We start from the raw sequence: 18,678 nt of genomic DNA, 5'->3' as shown, positions 1-18,678 counted from the left end.
TTACATGTGTAATGTGGTGCTATTCTGCTGGAAGGCCTTCAACCTTGATTTGTTTGAATAGTTTTGGTTTATTGATGCAAAATATGTTTTTGCTGCCATGAAAGGAATGCTTTAACTCTTTTGTTGGTATTTCTGTGTAAATACTCTTACAGTAATGTAACAAAATGGCTTTGTGATAGCAGGTTTAAAGCAAAAAACAGAAGGAAGAAAGCGTTCGTGAGCATCAGGGGCCAGACTGATAGTTTGCTGTGACTGAACAGAGATGATTTCTTTCACTGACATAAGCAGCTGGTCTCTGGTACTTGTTTCATCTGTCTGTGAGCCAGGTCAGTCTTGTGCTGAGAGTTAGAAAACTACCAGTTTGCTATTTAACTGTCTTGGGTGATCTTATGGAGTGAGATCTAACCCCTTGATGCTGAGGAGCTGTTAAATCAGTTCAGTAGTTTCTTACAGCTTTGCACTGAGGGGGGTATTTTTTGCACTGCAGTAGTGAGAGTGTATAGATTTGCCATCGTCTCCCCTTAGTTCACTGATGTGGTTTATAGTATGCTCCTACAGATAGGTTTTGTTTCTGCAAAGCTGAGGTATGGTGAAGAAAGACTAGAATTAAGAGTATAATATGTTGGTATCATTGATGAAGAAGGCCTCTCATGAAACTGTAGACCTAAGAGCAGTGCTACAATAGGCAAGTGGGAAGACTAGATCAAGAATTCATCTCTGCCCATTGTGGCACTGCAGCTGTTTACAGGGTCATCAGCTGAATCCCCAAGATGATGCAAATTTAAAAGCTAGCCCTTCAAAAAGTAGGACAGGAACTAAATGAGCTGACTTCACCACAGAACCTGCATACGTGGATTATACCACTGTGTGAAATCTTCACCAGTGGCCTACCTGGGTGAAACATGGTGACAGTAATCTTTCTTCTGTTACCTGGGGATAATCAAGGAGGGTTAAATGCTTTCAACAGGCATAGTTTAATTAGTGAGCTTTAAATGATGGTGCCTATTAAAATCCTAGTACTCTTCTCTTAGTCAGTAAAAATGGCCAGGTTTTTCTAAGGCTCTCAGTCTTTAAATGTTGTAGTCCAGTTTTGCAATGGAGTAGGAAATTCAGGTCCCATTGAAACTGGTGAAAGTGTGGCTAGTAGATAAGTGTAACTATAATGAGGTATGTATGGAAAAAGATGGAGAGAATCATTCAGAAAAGAGGTACAGCACTTGCTGATGCTTCAGGAAAGATGTGGTTAAAGTGGGATAGAAAAACGGATGTTTTGTAAAGATATCCCCATTTCACCTGTGTACCGCAAGGGAGAACTATTTGAGCTGGTCTAAAGTTAGAGCCTTTTGTAACCTTTAATGGTTATGAGAGGAAACTGGTGAATTTATTAAATTATAATCTGATATTCAGCCATGTGAGTGAATATAAAACTTCATTTAAAGATGAGTAAATGAAAATTGGTGTGTAAATGTTCTTTTTATTTCAATTGCAGATATTGGATGGACTTTGGAACAAAAAAGTAGTTGCCAGTTTGGCCTGCATGTTCAGATTCTAGGCTGGCAGATACAGCTTTTTCAAGCTAAAGCTTAATGTAAATGTCCATCTGTTTACATAATGCAAGTGTTTAAGCCTTATCTAGGTGTTGAAGTTTGACATTACTTCTTTCTTGGTTGTGTTTATTGTATTGGTTTTGCCTAATTTTTAGTTGCCCATACATGGTTTCGAGTACATTCCCTGTGACAGAGAGTATCTTGAAGTCAAAGTACCACCTAATGGTGTTAGCAGAGTGGATGGAGCTACAGGCTTCCTTCCTGTTGAAACTGGCCAAAAGAACAGGCCAGACTATAGCTTGTGTTTCTTCAGAGTAGAGCCAATGGCAACTCTCCGGAATGTTTTTTCCACTCCCCATCAAGGAGTGGGGAAATTCTTGCCAACGTAAATGAGATCTTTAGACCTGCAACTTGACTCAACATAATATAGTTCATACTGAGAAAAATAATAAATACTTTAGCTAGAAAAATATCCAGAGTTATACTGCGTGGGATCTTGTTAATTAAAAAGCAGTTATCTTCTGGTTTGAAGTTTTTAGGAGTCTTGGAACGAACTAGTATTTCAGCTTTGTCTGTGACTTTAGGCTGTTGCCTGTTTGTGATAAGGGCAGATCATCACCTTACACTGTCATGTCAATGAATGTTGCAGAATGCCTTGCAGTGACTGCTCGGACTGGCAAAATTCACCGATTTCAAAAGCACTTTCTCATTTCGCATTTTACTATTGCAGTACAGCTTCTCTGGCTCTCGTAGCTTTTTCTGGTGTACACGTATTGACTAGGATTTTTAAACTGATTTAGGAGAAGCCTAGCAGTGCAGCTTTCTTTGCCTTCTGAACTTAAGAATTTATCGTCACTGCTTTGTCATCCTTCCTTGAACTATTGTGAGAATGAAGCTATATGTAATTGGGAGGAATAATACTTTGCTATTCATTTAGGGTGAGAAAAATTTTGTGCTTTTATCACAAAATTCAAACAGAGAGGGTTTTCTTACCTGTGTTCTTGCCAGCTCCTGCGAAAAGTCCACATCTGCATTTTTAAATTATGCCTGCCTGTAAACCATGGCTTAGTATTTTTGCAGGAAAAGCATTAGAAAACTGGAATGAATGAAAAATTGAATCCTTCTGAAATATGAAGCTAAATATAATAGTTATTAATGTTTTGCCACTTTATCTGCATGACACTGTTCTTTTTATCTTTCAAAAGTTGGTCTACTTCTATTAACAGGCCTCTTATCTTTTGTTTCAAATGCAAGAAATGTATTAGTATGTCTAAATTGTGAAGAGCTATCCAGACCGGCAGAGTAACTTCCTCCATGGAGTAGTTTAAATAATTGAATAAAATGGGATCTTGGTGCTCTCTTCAGTTTCCTGAAAATACCTGATTATGTAGCTGTATCTGTGGTCAGAAGATAAACGCTGGGGCTTAAAGGTTCTTCTTACTTGTATGTACTTCTTACATTTTCTGTGGTTAACTCCAGTTTTAAAGAGAAAGGGAAAACACAACTAATTTATTAGTTAAAAGCTATAAGGTGATAGGGTATTCAGAAAACACAGGGGAAGGTCAAAACCTGAGTGGGAAGATGGTGTTTAATGAAGGGAATGGAAAATTATTTCATTTTAAGAATTATTCGCAAGTTAATAACAAAATTTATCATTTTAATAATTAAAGATTAACCTTTTTTTTTTCCACTTTTGGCATGTGTTAATACATCACAAATATTGGTGGTTTTGTTATTCAAAAGGTTTATTACATTTCATAGTTTAATAATACACGTAAGTCAGTTTCAGAGAGAACTTTTTTCTATTTTTGCTGCTAGATGTTAGTGGAATCTTGATTTCTAGCTTTTTCAACAACGGTTTATTTCTGCACTTTTCCTCTGCCTTCCCAACTCCCCCATAGTTTGCAAGGAAGGGCTTTGGAATAGGGATAAGACAGGGACAGAATCTTAGTTGCAAATATTCTGGATTTTTTTAACATGGATTTTAGTCTTCTGTAAATCTTGTTACTGTTGTAGGAGTCTTTTCCCAGGCAGCGTGACAAAGTGGAGGACCATACAAGGTTAAAAGCTTTTAATTGCCTTGTGCTATGAGGCATCTTTTGTATTCTTTTTCAACTTCCCTCTATTACTTTCCTCATCTGCCTTTTTCAGAGCAGGTTATTTTTAACTTTTTCCTTAGCAGTCTTGTTAGTCTGTGTCTTGTGTCAGGACCTTTGTAAGGAGATGTTGTTTAAGGCAGAAAAGGTAGCAGATAGGTTAATTTGTAAAAGGATTAGTGGCCATCTTTTAAAGGTTATAACAGCAGGAAACAATATGTAATGAGAAGCTTTGAACTACGGAGGCATTTCAGCTCTTCCCAGCTTCCCTTTCCCCTTTCCTTAGTTTCCTCTCGCTGAATCCTGCATGGTGTAAAGTGCAGAAAAAAGGCTTGGTAGTGTTAGTCTGTTACGTAGCAGGAAGTGCAGAGATTACATGTATCTTTCCTTTACAGAAGGTTGGAGAACCAGCAGCATTATTGCTTCCTTGAAGAAAGTTCATAGACAAACATGGGAAACCTAGGGGGAAAATAGCAAATTACATATTATCAGCTCCTAGGTAGCAAATCTGTATTTCAGTCTAGAAAAGTATGCAAAAATAATTGGGAGCTAAAGGAACAGCTGTGTAGACATCTGTCTGTTACTTTTCCCTCTCTGTGTATAAAATACACTCCTTAAAGAAAAGCAGTACAAAACAGAATAGGTTGTGATACCACCATGAGTATTTCTATTTTGCTCTTGTCTATCAGTGTCTGTTACCTCATCTTGGTGTAGGTTTTTTGCAGATTAATGGATTTTTGTTTATTTTTCCCTACTACTATGAAGTTGGCAGAAAATAAATGGAAACTGGAGGCTTGCTCCCAAATGTTGCAATGGTGATCTTGGTTTTGTCCTTACATACGTTAGTTCAGAACTAACAGAGAAGAGAAAACGACTCCTAGTTCCTGTGACCACACTTATTCCTTTCTTTCCCCTTGTCCCTGCAGCTGTTCTTTCAGAGAAGCTCTGCTTAGCCTAGGACCTTCTGCTAGTGTAGCTTCAGAGGTGAAGATAACTGCACTTAGATATGAAGTTAAGCTCTGTTAACCTAAATCTGTGGCAGCCCAGCTGTATGCTTCTTCCTATCTGGGCACCCTTCAAATCAAGGGCCTCAGTTGCCCTTCCTAGACAAGAGGACAGGCAGAAAAGAAGACTTCTGTGGCTGTTCTTTTCTTTATGGTGCCGTGCTGAATAGCTGAAGGTCTTTCTTTCTTACCTCTTGGTAGTAGCTACCCTCTTGATGGTGTCCTACCAATCATTCTGAAACTTTTCCACCTGCTCTCACTTCAGGTTCTTTCTTACATGAGGAAAAAAATCATGAGGGTCAGCCTAAAAATAAGAAAAAAGGACTATGGTCTAACAGGGAAGATATGCTGTGCTCAGTTTGATGATGCCGTGCTCTGCTTGACAGGGCTGCGCCAGTGAGTCTTCTTATCACAGAATAATAGCATCAACTAGGTTGGAAAAGATCTTTAAGGTCATCAAGTCCAACCATTACCCCAGGACTGCCGAGACCACCACTAAAGTGTATCACTGAGGGACTCATCTGCACAGTTTTTGAACACTTCCAGGGGCTGCGATTCCACCACTTTTCTGTGCAGCCTGTTCCAATACCTGATCACCCTCTCTGTGAATAAATTTTTCCTAATATCCACTCTAAACCTCCCTTGGCACAGCTTGAGGCTGTTACCTCTTGTCCTATCGCTTACTTGGGAGAAGAGACCAACACCCACCTCACTACAACCTCCTTTCAGGTAGTTGTAGAGAGCGATAAGGTCCCCCCCGAGCCTTCTCTTCTCCAGACTAAACAACCCCAGTTCCTCAGCCGTTCCTCATCAGACTTATTCCCCAGACCCTTCACCAGCTTTGTTGCCCTTTTCTGGACTTGCTCCAGCACCTCAATGTCTGTCTTGTAGTGGGGGGCCCAGAACTGAACACAGGATTCGAGGTGCGGCCTCACCAGTGCTGAGTACAGGGGGATGATCACTGCCCTGGTCCTGCTGGTCACGCTATTTCTGATACAGGCCAGGATGCTCTTGGCCTTCTTGGCCACCTGGGCACAAACTGGCTCATGTTCAGCTCCGTCAGTCAGCACCCCCAGGTCCTTTTCTGCTGAGCAGCTTTCCAGCCACTCTTCCCCAAGCCTGTAGCATTGGACGGGGTTGTTGTGGCCCAAATGCAGGACCTGGCGCTTTGCCTTGTTGAACCTCATACCATTGGCCACAGCCCGTTGATCCAGCCTGTCCAGATCCTTCTGCAGAGCCTTCCTATCCTTCAGCAGATCAACATTCGCAGCCAACTTGGTGTCATCTGCAAATTTACTGAGGGTGCACCCTGGCCCCTCATCCATGAAGGTGTTAAACAACACTGGCCCTAACACCAGGCCCTGAGAGACACCACTGGTGACTGGTCACCAGTGAGATGTGATACCATTTACCCAGCCAGTTTCCAACCCAGTGAAGAATCCACCTATTGAGGCCATGAGCAGCCAATTCGTCCAGGAGAACGCTGTGGGAGACAGTGTGAAACGCATTACTAAAGTCTAAATGGCCAATGTCCACAGCCTCATCAACCAGGTGGGTCACCTTATTGTAGAAGGGGATCAGGTTGGTCAAGCAGGACCTGCCTTTCATGAACCAATGCTGACTGGGCCTGATCCCTCTGTTTTCCTGCAGGTGCTTTATGATCTCGCTTAGGATCATCTGCTCCATGACCTTCCCTGGCACTGAGGCAAAGGCAGCATTAAGTACCTCAGCCTTTTCCTCATCCTCACTAGGGTTTCCCCTAGTATCAAGTAGAGATTGGAGGTTCTCCTTGGCTCTCCTTTTATTGCTAATGTATTTGTAAAAGTACTTTTTTTTATCTTTTATGGCAGTGGCCAGATTTAGTTCCATCTGTGCCTTCACCTTTCTAACTTTCTCTACATAACCTAACAACATCCTTGTACTTTTCATGGCGTGACATCCCTTCTTCCACAGGTGATAAATTCTCTTTTTTTTTCCTGAGTTCAAGCAACATCTCCCTGTTCAGTCTTAACACAGTTGTTTCCAATTAGCTGCTAACTCGAGGAAGCAGTTTGCTGTTATTAACCCTTTTTATGTTGCTTCTGTAGAACTTGTATGTCTGTTCCTTCCTCTAACCCTGCAGGCCCACATTGTTGCTTGATTGTAACAGCTGCCAGAGACAGTTTTGTGTGGTTGGGCTACATGTTTAACTTCCTAAATGTTTATTCTAGTGTTAAGGTAATGTAAAATCAGAGAAGTCTCTTTTAGTGTTGAGTGCAACCTTGTTTTTCTCCCCTCCTCCAAGATTGCCCTCAGGAAAAATTAAGGGTGTGATTTGTAGATATGTGTAAGTTGGCTCTGCTCCTTCACGCTGGCATTCATCTGTTTCAAAACTAAACTAGCAGAAAATTAACACTGCTTTCCCCCTCCCCCTGTTTTTTGCTCCATGAACTGGCTTGCTGCAGGATCAAATGAGTGCCAGCATTGGCAGCAGGTCACAGGAGGGAGAGGGGGAATGCGTGCCTGGGAGGAGGAGGAATGACAGTGGCAGTATTGAATTGTTCTGGAACTGCTTTTTAAGGAGTGGCTGAAATACCCAGCCTTACTGTCACTGAAACATTATGAGTAAATGATATATTAGTAAACAAGTCAAGTCCCTGACTAGGATGAGAAAGGAATTTATTTTTTGCTGGAGTCTGGCTTTCAGTAGGTATTTACCCAAACATTGGATTTAACAGTGACACCTCTCCCATCACTTAAAGAGATTGTTTTGAATTTTGTAAAGGGGGGAAGAATGGAAAACAAAATATTCAACCGGCTGAGAAGTAAGTATGTGTGAGACAATCTTTTGTGCTCCTTGACCAGCAGGGAATAGCTTGAGGCTGCAGGACAAGGTATCACTGGTCATGCCTGAGGAGAGCAAGAGAGTTGGGTTTGGTATTGCCTTGAGGCTTGGCCTGCTATGCCAATTCCAAGTGGAACTGGAAACACTCTTAAGTGTGGCAAAATGAAAAAAAAGGAGAGTTTAATTGTGATTATAAGCATAGCATGGAAAGTTTGAGCATTTTTCTTTAATAACTGAAATAGTTTTCTCAGGGAAGTGTGGGTAAATGAAGTATAGCAATGCACAAAACTGGAGACGTGTTCTGTTTAAACTTCAGATGTATCTTTTAATCATATGTTTGATTATTACACTGTATCTTTAAGCCTGCAGTTCTCAAAAGATGACCTCTTTGAATAAACTGGTGCATGGAAGTTTTCCTCAAGTCCTTAACCAAAAATGTTTGCCCTGCTTTTACTTATATTTAAGTATGAGAAACCAGTGACTGATTGCTTTAGCCAGTCATTTTCTACCTCAAAAAACCTTTCCATTTCAAAAAGAAGTTTTCTGACTTTCCTTTTCAGTTTGATAAAGGCTTAGACTCTGATGAGTGGTAATTTTGCATGGCATACTTCATGTGTGTAACATTTTAATATACTGACAGTATTTATTTTCTGACTTGAAGTGATCTGAACATTTCAAAGTGGTAATTAAACATTTTAGTTGAAGCTCTTGAGTAGAAAGAAATATCCTGTATGTGAAAGGTATAAAGAGGTAGAGGGAGACTACTTTCTTTGAAAAGCTGGTGAATCTGACTTTTGTGCCCAGATAGTCTGAACAAACTAGTTTTTGATTAGGCTTAAGTGTGTTTAATCTCTTTTGTGCTTAGGTTTGGATCTCATGACGGTTCTGATTCTTTTTTAAAAGAGGGAAAGGAATTGGTAGGTTTTGTCACCAGTATATTTTTGTTGTTGTTCGGAGAAGCAGCAGACTGGTGATTACAGATTTTTCTAAGGGTGAGGGTTTTTAATTTCTTCCCCTGTTCTTCAGCAGTTAGGGGGAGTGGTGTTCCAAGTACCTTTGCTCTCGTCAGGGACTGTGATTATATTTTTCAGGCATTTGCAATATAATTACTTAAGGGTCTTGGTAATGTAATTAAATTATTTGGTTAGTCCATATGTCTTTATTTTTACTTTTAACATTGTACATGGAGAACAGACATTTGCTTTTATCGATATTTGAGCAAACAGTGGGTCAGGGACATCAGACTGTACAACTCTGTGTGTGTGTGTGCGAAGGTCTTCTCTGATAATCTGTTTGGAGACTTTTGCTCCTTTTCTCAGTTCTGATCACGTTTACCTTTTTTCTTTTCCTTTTTTTTTTTCTTGATCAAAAAAAAAAAGGACCTTTTTTGTTGCTGTTGTCCCTTCATGTTAAAATCCATCATTCAACTTCAGGTAGGTAGCTGCTGAGGCGATATTCTTTGTGCAGAATGAAATTCAATATGTTAAACGCTGCTTGAATTTAGAGAGGGAGGCTAAACTTTGAGTCTTAAAATCATGCTCGTGTCTTATATTTTGAAGTAGATAAGAGCTTTTGTAGAGGAGCCAGTAGAATTATCTTTCAAGAGCAGATGAAGTTCCCATGAACTGGATCACCAAGTTGTAGTAAGCACATGGATTTCTGTGTTAGGGACTGCCCTAGTTTTGGGAGTGAGGGAGCGGTTGTGACACTTAGTTGCCAACTGGTTAAACCATGACAGGGACCTTGTAGTAGACAGTACTGGGTAGGATTTATATCAATAACACATAAGATAAAGGAATACTGTAGAGGGTAGTCAAAGACTGGTTTTAGTAGGTGTTACGAAGTCACTATCCCCCTCCAAAAGTCTGCAGTTTAAACTGTCTTCTATGTGAGGTTTTCTCTCATTAGTGGTTGTTTCTCAGGACCTTTCTCCTCTGTTCTTAATTTTCCTGAGTGTCCTACAAGGCTCTTTCCATACCCGTTTTTAACCTCTTCAATCTCATAGTGACAGATCTGTTTCAAACTTAAGTCTGTAGCTGGTTTTGTATTGCTGATTGTAGCAAGTGGAATTCTTTTATGATTGTAAAGTGAAATTTCTTCTTGTGATTGCTCTTTAACAAATGAGAAACTGGAGAAAAAGGGATGTAATGTAATTGAAGTATTGGTTTCTGAATATATTCTGTGATTTCTGGGTATATATCTTTTGTTTATTTGTAGGATGGGCATGAAGAGATGACAGAAACAAGTAGCAAAAGAAACACTGTGTTAACTTTAATAGTTTTTCAATGAGCTGCATGATATTTAGTGTTCTTTGAGCCCCAGCTCCTGAAGTCAGAGTTTGAATGTCCTTAAAACATAGGGTTCTGTCTTTCAAGGCTGTGGAATGGAGCCTTCACATATATAAATTTAAGGTTAAAAATTTTGGGGGAGACTATCTTTAAACAAAAAAAACCCCAAAGCCAACTCCCCAAAAACCACCAAGAACGCAGGTTTTCTACGCTAATTTTGAATGCTTCTTTTTTTTTTATTTTTTAAAACCTTTGGAATGGATGGACTCTGGATGATGTGGAAATGAATGGGAAAAACAGGAGAGAAATGAGGACAGGACTGTGAGAGTAAGGCAAGTTCCTTCCAAGTCCTTTAGTTGGATAAAATTGTCAGAGTGTGTAGAAAAGCATTACTGCCAAATGTGAAACTGAAAGTCTGTGCTTACAACTGCTCAAACTCCTAACCTGCTAGGCTGGTTTTACTCTATGGCCTTCCATGCTGTAAGGCAGAGACTCTGTGGAGCCTAGTGTTTTCCTAGATACATTAGTATTTTCCAAAACTTAGCCTCTAACGTCTAATCTGCTCCATTAAAGGGTGTAACTGCTGCTTGTTTTGAATGAAACAAAGTGAAAGAGAGGAAAAAGAAATGATACTGATAAGGATTCTTTTCTTCTTTCGTTCCTGCCTGAAGTCTTTCAGAAAAGCAAAGCTCATTTTATTTGGTTATAAAACTATCCAATTGAAAATCCAGTATTCTGAAGGGTTTGCACGACTGAATAGTAAAATACAAATCCGAGCAAAAAGTGTCACTATTTTGTCTCGTGCCAAGCTTGAAACTGTTGGGGTTTGGGTTGTTGGTAAGGTTTTTTGTGGGGTTTTGGTTGTTGGTTTGTTTTCGTTTTGGGTTTTGGTTTGGTGTTTTGTTTGTTTTTGTTTTTTTTGATTACTGGATATCTGTAGAGCTCAGTTACTTGATACGCTTTGTTCTTGCTTCATGATGTGGATGGCGGTGTTTTCCCTCTCGTTTTTTTCTTTTTTCTCTCCATGTTGGGGTAGAACTGTCCTGCGGATGCGTTCATGGACTATCTAACAGTTGGGCTGACTTGATTTAGTCTCTTTTCCTTAGTTCACTTGCAACTTCAGGAGACTTAATTCAGATTTTAAGGAAAGTGTAAAGATTAATTGGAGTTCAGAGATTACTTCCTGTTCTCCTGCCAGTCTGATGGGTAACAGCCCAATTGCTAACAAAGAAGTAGTTTGTCGTAAGTTTTTTGAGATTCATTGAAAGCTTGGAATCAAACTTACATGATCTTTACTTCATATTAATTCAGTACTTGAGACTATAATCACAAAATTATGTGAGACCAAAAGGTACAGAAGGCACCTAAAGTCAGCTAAGCATTTATTTTTAAAGGCTCAAGTGTCCTTAAATGTGTATGTGAAAGTGGTATGCTTGAGAAACCAACTTTTTATGGTTTCTGTAAGCAAGATTGGTATGGTTAGATATTTGTTGATTGATAGCAGTAGCAGTGGTCACTTTATTTATAACTAGCAACGCACTATTTGGCTGTTAGCTCTAGAGTTCAGCAGTCATTCTGCTCGTTCCTATAATTGGAAATAATAATAGTGTGCCAATCAAACAATCCCCTTGTGTTAACATGGGAAATGTATCCCCAGTCTGTACTCTTCCCCCTACACGGGGCCTTGTATTGACGCTTCTTAGGTCCCTCTTCTGGCCAGCTCAACTTGCTAGAGACTAATTCAGGCTCCTTCTCACCCACCAAAAAATAACTTTCTGTTGCACTAGCACATGGAATTGCCTCTTTGAAGTGTCAAGCGACCAGAAAAGACAGAGAAGAGTTACTGTGGGGGAGAAAGGCAAGTCAGACCTGTTCCGGTAGGTGGCAGCAGAAACCTGTTGAACTGGGTTGAATAGGAGGTGTGAGGGGACAGAAAAATGAGGAGGCGTATATAGGATAAGCAGATGAAGAAAGCTCACTGAAGATAATTTGCTGGCTTTTAATAAACAATGTCCTGTTAAAGGATTTGTCTTGGAACTCTGTGAAAGTTGTGGTGCAGAACACTTAACTTGAGTATTTTTATCTGAATGGATTTGAAATCGCGTGACCTTAACTCCTGGGAGGATAAGCATCTATGGTGGGATTAAGTTGTATTCAGGATAGAGGGTAACTCTGTCTTAACCTGAATTAAGCCTGTGTCAGTGTTTCAAACTAAATTCATTCCTGCTTGAAGTTAAAAAAAAAAAAGTAAATCTCGTCAGCACTTTCATGTGTTGTTTTTACAGGTTAGTTATATTGTAATATCTATTGGAAGTTTAATAAAGGATCAAAATACTAAACAAGATCTGTTGCTTACGATCCACCTCTGAGAATTGCCCTCTGCCCAGTGATGGCTGGAAATAGTACAGTATGTTCTTGGCATTAATATTGATTCAGGATAATTTTTATAAGGCTTATTCCTTAATTACAGCATTCCTCCCTTGAAATTCCAAGCTGTACTTTGAAATAAATCTGATGATAAACATCTGAGGTTAACAGGTGAAAAAAAATGCATTCCCTTATTCTCCAACTTGATGGCATTAAAATCTCATGAATGCTTTGAAGCAAATTCATAGAAAGAAGCTACAAAGTGAGACTTGGCAGTTTGATATATTTTCAGTTTAAACATTTGAAAAGATGCTGACTTTTCTGATATGTGTACAGAAACTTGCCTAAGTATGAAGCATGTATGTGTGAATAAGATATGAACTTCAATAGTAGACTGTTTTGCAAATTAGGGTTATTCTCCGTTTAAGTAAAAGCATACACTTGGTTTCAGGTATTAACTGCAATCTTTTTGCACTGTAGGTGTAAGGAGGAAGGTTATGTGCCCGGGATGCTGCTTTTGGACATGGTTGAGGCACAGGTGTGTGCTCCCTGTGTCTTGCATGCCATGGGAATATGATATAAACTAGCTTCTGTCTGGAAGCCTTATCCACATAGTGATAAACTTGAGCAGTTTGCATGCCAATAGCTCTTCTCCCCAGGAGTAGAAAGCATTTACATCAAAGGAGCATAACTAGCCAGGGCTCATACCTTTTTGTGGCCTTGTAGACATGTTTATCCAATAGTTCCTTTGTACTGAAAAGCTTAGGAGTAAAGCAGATCACTAACAGAAAGGCTTGTTCTGTTGCTGCTAGAGGCTAAAGTCTTATCAGGGTGTAGCCTTCATACAAACAGCGTAGCTAGTATTCTGAGATGTTTTTAGTTTTCTTGTTACTTTATCATAGCATAGGTAATGTGCTTACATGTAAAGGTGCTATAGACAAATATTACTGTCCTAGCTTACAGTTTCTTTTCCTCTCCTTTTCCATTGCCCAGGATTTGTTAAGAGAACAAGTGCAGTAACATCTTGTCTGTTTGCCTGAAGGGCAGAGATCCAATACCGGGTTTTGTGTGTGAGCTAGTGAAAGAAACAGTAAATGATAGAATATACACTTGTTCCCCACAAACAGGAAATGAAACAGGAAATGGCGGGGGTGCAGAGGGGTAGGGACAAGGGCAGTTTGCAACTTCTATTAAAAAAAAAAAAATAGTTTCTAAAAGAATTTCTTACAGCCTTTGCACAATATTTCCTGAAAAGTGGGGGAAGCCTCCTGCGTTGTTTGGGGGTTTTTTCCACGCCTATGTGAGGTAGTATTCTTCTCTTTTATTCTGCACTGTTTGGATAATGCACTTAATCAGGCAGCACCAAAACATTTAAAGACCAAGGGTGTAGTTTCATGAGCGTTTCTTTCCGTGTCAGCACTGGCATCGGCTGCCCTGACCTTAGCTTCTTATTCCTGCCTTGCCCCTCAGTTGCACCAGTGTAACTAGTTAATGTTCCAGGTGGCTGTGCAGCAAAGCAGGTTGTGGAATTTGCCATCAGAAAAATATTATTTTTAACCTGGATGATTCCCTGACTGGCCTCACTGCTCAGCTGCACAAACAGTTGTGCCAGCACAGCTGAGGGATGAGGACTGCTTAAGCTGGTACTGCAGTGGAAAAAGTGTTGTGAAACTATAGCCTATGGCTTAATCTGTGTGTTATAGGTGTTTTGCTGGTACAGTTATGCTATGCTGGCAAAATATTCCTCACACAGATGCAGCTTTCATCAGTACAGTTTATTTTGATTGTGGACTGGAGAAAAGGATAATGGTGGGTTTTGCTGTGATACTTCTGTGTTGTCAAAATATATAGTATGTACAACATATGCCTGTCTATTCTATATAAAAAATTATTCTTTACATTAAAAAAACTGATTTAAAAACTACTATGGATCATTTGAAAAAAAAAAAAAGGAAGAACTATAAAATCAAGGCATCCTCTGTTTATTTGTGCTGTCTACTTGGAATATGTGTGGTGTTGAGATGGTTGCTTCTGTCTTTAACCACATCGGTATTCCTGCAGATGATGACAGATTAATAGCAATCTATTTTTGAAGGTGAGGGCAAGAGGAAGTCTTACAAGAAATGAAATTCACAATTCTTGATAGTTACAATAAGAAGCTAAAAGGTCTGAAGAGGGGGTTTAAGACTTCAGGAGATAATGGAGGATTTCTTAAGAATTCTTTTTTTTGGCACTACACACTTATAAAGGTGGTTATGTAGCTCTCGGTCCACTTGGAAAAGAAAGCATCAAATTTTTTTGGTTCTTTGTCCAGGCACGTGGACTCTCCTTTTACTTGTCAAGTTTCTTGCACCCAGGCTATTTGATTCTTTAATTTTGTTTCTGATTCAGTTCTTTTATTGGTTTAGGTGTCAGTTTACTTCTTAGTCTCATGCTATAAATTGGGGGGAAAAAAGCAAGTATTCTCCCTTATTGGAATAGTTAAAGAACTTGATTTTCTTTATGCTTTGCTTTTAAAATTTGTAATTCTGCATGTTCTACATATGATCCACAGTGAAGAATAATTTAAAATTGTCGTTGCATTCCTTTGTATTCAAGTACCATTCAGCTAAGGTGGGCTTCCTTCAGTTGTGTTTGACTAATACTTATTTATAGGATTTTTTAAAAAATGCTACAGCATTTAATGTGTTTATTCTCTTTGAGTTGATAAATATCTATGGTCAGATGTGGCTATAAAATGGTTTCATGGATTTCGTTTGGTAATGAGTGTTTGGAATACCTTCTGCCCATTTCAACTTCTAAATATCAGTCTGGAATGGGCTTTATTTAATACAGAGGCAGTAGCAAATCTTGAGTTTTGAAACAAACTAGTATTCTAAGAGCTTTTATCAACTGTTACTTACAATCCTGTAACATTAACACTGAACAATTACAAATCAATTGAGAAATGTACAATAGCGTTCCAGTAGAGATTCGTGCCTTGCATATTCCTTTAAGAGTTCACTGTCTCTATGGCAACAGCTCGAACTGGAAAGAGCTTTTTCTAATTGTGCAAAGTTTAAGGTTTCATTAAAATGGAGGGGGGTGTGGAGGAGTAGCTCCTAAACTTCTACATTTTGTGGTTTGGAAAGGAAACACAAATCTGTTCTTTGTAGAGAGTTTTTTGCTGACTGTTTGTAGCTTTCCTAAGCACTGAAGAGAAATTTTAATATGTGGGTAAACTTACTGATCTGTGCAAGAGTGAAATTGCTAAAATCACTGATATTTGAGAAAATTATGCAATAGTTCAGAAGCCATAAAGAAAACTCATGCAGAATTTCTTCTAAAGTGGGAAAAAGGCATATGGGTAACTCATTTCACTGTAATAGTAGTTTCTCTTGCTTTTGAATTTATAAGAAAAACATTTTTCCCGTGTTGTTTGCAAGGGACTTCTCTTTATAGAATGTTAAGTTATGAGAAGAACTGTCTTTTGTCTCTTTTATGATATAAATTTGAGATACAGGGAATACTTCTTTAAAAAAGCAAGTTATTGTAGTGTTCAAGTAGCTTATTGTTAGATTAGTTTTTAGCATGAAACATAGTGAGTAGCATATATTTTAATCTATTATATGTATCTTACCATTAGCCCAGGCCTAGGAGCATTTCATAGTTCTTCATTCTAAATTCATATATGTGAAATGGATGTGTTGATGGTAGATTTTGTTGTTCTAGAATATGTTGGTCTATTTTGTTCTTGAAGGAAACGGGCCTATAACTTCTAGGGTTGGTAGTACTGGTATTGGCATTTAGTTTTGATTTGACTGGAGCTATCAATCCTGTTCGGACTCACTGATGGTAAAAAGGGATTGAGTTGACTGTAGCTGAAACAATGAATTAAGTGTGGATATTCCAGAGTATGTTTTGACATCTGTATGTTTACTAAGTTTTAAATAACTTAAAATAACCTGTGTTGCATTATGACGAAGTCAGTGGATTCTGTGGAAGACTAGCTTTGTGTCTTTCTCACTTCCACTGACTGTGGCCGGTGTCACTAAGCCTTTCTTACAGGGACTAAAATTAGTCATGTATTTTAAACCTATACAGCTCTCATTGATGTAGAAGGGCACAGTGTTGTCAAAATTCATGTTGCAATGTCCGGAAAATTTGTCCAGATGTGATTTAGTTCTTTCTGTTACATACCAATCAACCAGGTTGCTGTATTTATCCCCTGTGGCTCCTAATGAAATGGTTAAGATGTCTTGGTCAGTGTTGTTAATACTATTATATAATAATAGAGGGTGTGAGGCCTCATCATCTGCACACTGGGCCAGGTTCCAGGGATGCCTGGAATTTTATGCTGTTTGATTTCCTCCCTGGCTCAATCACTAGAACTGCTCGTTTTTTTAAAACATGTGTAAGGGTACCCTGACAGTGTCGGAATGAGGATATGACATTTACAATGGCAGATGGCTGACTTCTTTACAACTTGAGCATAGCTTTGAGGGAGGTAGAAAGATGTTTAAGCTCAAAGGAGGTGTAGTCTTTCAATATTATTTCATAGGCTGTTATCTTTGCTTTTTGTTCTGAGGACTTGTCATGTAATGACCAAAAGTGATTGCACGTCTGTCGAGGCTAATCAGTAGGCTTTCTGGAAGATCTGCAGGATAAGGGGAAGCCACAGCATTTCACGATATTTTTAATCATGGGTTGGGGTTTTTTTTCCCCCCATAAGGAATTAACTGTGCACCTCATTTAAAATAACTAACCATTCATTTGCAACATGGTGGTAACTTTTGTTTCATGGAAAGTTTCACAGTTTCCCTTTGTTTTTGGAAAGAAGCTGCTTTTCAAGGCAGTGGTAGGGAAATGAAATTTGAAAGTCCAACTGGGACAATGTGTGTTTGTTTGGGTTTTGTTGGTTTGTTGGGGCTTTTTTTGGTGGGGAGTGGTTGGTTTTTTGTTGTTTTCTTTGCATGTGTGTGTTTTGGGTTTTTCCCTTAATTTTATAATGACTGGTGCCAGTAATAACTCACAGAAGGCCTTCCTGGTATCTGTATGCTCTTTCACTCAAGGTTTACTGTTCTTGTGGTCAATAGGTGGCCATACTGCATTTATCCCCAAAGGCAAGGCCAGATCTGCTGGCTGCTATGACATGAGAAGATTTGGGGCTTGACAATTTTGTCTAAACTTCAGTATAAGATACTGAAAAAGGTTTTCCACTGTCTATACTGGCATTTAAAACTTTCCTACTGTAAAAATATTGTTAGCAATGGCTTTGATTTTTGGCATTAAGAAGTTTGGCATTTTAAAATTTGAATTTCAAATATTTAAATGGGTTCTCTAAATTGTCTAGAGAGGACATTTGTCTGGGCTAGAAAGAAGTCTTACTCAAATAGAACTAAATTCCTCTGAAACGTGAACATTTAGTTAGTAGAGAAGGATCTAAAGGTTTCTGGAAAAGAGTTGGGCCTCACATAAGCTACCGATTAAGGATCTGCATAGAGCCCAACAGTAGCAGATAAATACTTGGCACAGAGGCTTGAATTTAATTTGGGCTCAGCGTCGCAAAATGCATTGAGACTTATAATTTTTCCTATAGCTTTTCCTCATCCCATATCCAACCCCATAATTTTCCTTTTTCTCTGCTTATTTTCCCCCACTTCAGTTTCTTAAGTAGGCAGCTGTCAAACTGAGTGCTTTTCTCCAAGTTCTGCAGGTTGTATGTGTGTGTTCACAAAATAATCAGAAGTACATTCAAATGTTGGAAGTATAACACATTTAAAACTAGAGGAAAAAGTAGTTCTGTACTAGTTCTATTTCTTTAGACACCTCTTTTTACATCATTTAGAATACAGTTGCTGATGCAAAAGCACTGTAAAAGCTTCAAGTTAATTAGCTGTGGTTTAAAGAAAGCTTATTTTAAACAGCAGCTGTGAATCTAAATGGGCTTCAAAGTACTTCCCAATGTGTCAGTCATCTTGGAGCATAGGAAAAGGGCTTTCAGACTCGACATAAGAAAGAGCGTAGCCTGTGTGTCCCTAACTATTCTATGATTCTATTCCTTCTATTCAGCACTTGTGAGGGTGCATCTGATCGTCTTGAGCCTGCCCATTGCAAGAGATGCTGACAAACCAGAGCAAGTTCAGCTGAGGGCAGCTAAGATGGTTAGTGATATATGTGGAGAGGCTGAGGAAACTTGGCATCTTTAATGTAGAGAAGAGAGGGCTGAAGATGGACTTGTGTGTAGTCTGAAGTTGTTCTAATATGAATTCCAGGCAAGATAGGGGAGGCATACTCAGGTGGTGAGCAAAATGACAAGAGATAAGTCACAGACTGCAACAGGGGAAATCCCAATTAGACATAAGGAAAAAGTTCTTAGTGAGAGTGATTAAACACTGGAGGAGGTTTTCCAGAAACGTAGTGGAATCTCCATCTTTGGGGATTTTCAGAATTTGGTTGGCCAAGGCCCTGTGCATCTAGTTTACACCTGAAGTTAGTCCTGCTTTGAAAAGGTGTTGGGAGCTGCTGACTACCAGAAGCTCACTGCAACCTAAATTTTTCAGCGATTCTCTG

Source organism: Strigops habroptila, chromosome 10, assembly GCF_004027225.2.
Source record: "Strigops habroptila isolate Jane chromosome 10, bStrHab1.2.pri, whole genome shotgun sequence".
Taxonomy (NCBI): domain Eukaryota; kingdom Metazoa; phylum Chordata; class Aves; order Psittaciformes; family Psittacidae; genus Strigops; species Strigops habroptila.
Note: the sequence above shows the minus strand (reverse complement) of the source record.